Source organism: Chinchilla lanigera, unplaced genomic scaffold (genome assembly GCF_000276665.1).
Source record: "Chinchilla lanigera isolate Chin_1 unplaced genomic scaffold, ChiLan1.0 scaffold00072, whole genome shotgun sequence".
Lineage (NCBI taxonomy): Eukaryota > Metazoa > Chordata > Mammalia > Rodentia > Chinchillidae > Chinchilla > Chinchilla lanigera.
In genome coordinates, this window is record NW_004955473.1 from 11,851,655 (window position 1) to 11,853,052 (window position 1,398).

Genomic DNA, 1,398 nt, shown 5'->3' on the forward strand with positions numbered 1-1,398 from the left:
TACAGTGTAATTTTGTTTATGGCACCATTTGACACATAGAAATTTTTAATTGCATGTAGTCAAATCTGCCATATTACCCCTATGCAGTTTCTTTTTTTTTTGCTTATATTTATAAAAGTATTTCAAAGGTATAAAATTTTCCTGAAATCACTTTTTTGTGGCACTATGGATTGAACTCCAGGGTATTCATAGTGAACTATATCCCTAGCCATTTTTCTTTGCTTTTATTTATTTGAGCCATGGTCTCCTTACATTACTAAGTTGTTCAGGCAGGGCTTGAACTTGAGATCTTCCTGCTTCAGCCACAGGAATGGGTCACCACACTCTACCAAGGCACTTATCATTTCATTTTGTAGTGTGCAATTACAACTTTATATTTTAAGAATATGTTTGCCAGTTGTTGCATTCCCATAATTATATTATCTACTATAATTGCATTTAATGTCATTGTTATTATATTTCTACCTTTAAGTATAATGCTTTGTTATCCTGGGTTCCCCCATGAGAACTGGTCTTATGGATGTCCATTTCTGCTCTTTCCATTGTCATACTATTGTAATGTGCTTCAACGTCCATTACTGCAAATTCATCCTATTATTTCCTTGTAAATTTTAACAACATTTTGTGCAAGTTCACAAATTATCCCTGTGCTTTGGATTAGAATTGCACTGATTTGAAACATCTAGTTAGCATGAACATGTCTTTAATACAAAGTCTTTTCATTCTGGAAAAAATGATTTGTCTTTCTTTTGATGATTATTCCTACTTTCCATTGAAAATCTGTACCTTTCTTCATAAACAGGCATTTCTATACTCTTTTGGCTAAATATACTTTGTGATTTTTGGTTATCGGTGTGAATAGGATCTCATGAGTTTCAACCATTATTTACTTTTCCCAATCTCTTCTTGCTTGACACAGTCAGCTCAACATGAGCATGTGAGCCATGAAACAATTATGAATAAACACTGACTTCCTACTTCTTGCCATGGATATTACCTTTGGCCTTGAATTTTAATGCTGGTGAGTCAGATTGCATTTTGTTTGTACTTTCCTGGCTCACCTTTGTCTATTCTTTTACTTTTAATAGTTTGAACCACTTTGTTTTTACATATTTCTTATAATAAATAGATGTATAGTCTAGTCACAGTCATTGGTTTTGCAAGCTGGGATAAGGTTGATTTTCTTTCTAAATAAGCAGCTTTTTGAAAGAAATTTTGAATGTTTATGCTTCATTATCTGTGGAAGTTTATGTTTAGGAGCGAGTCACCTGAAAGTCAATTTAGTCTGGTCTTTAGTGAGCCTTTTCCTCCTGTTACCTCAGATCTTTATTCTTCTCAGGAAAGCATTCTTCTTTGTGCTTTTTGCATCTTTTCCACTAGCATTACCTTTTCTTTAGT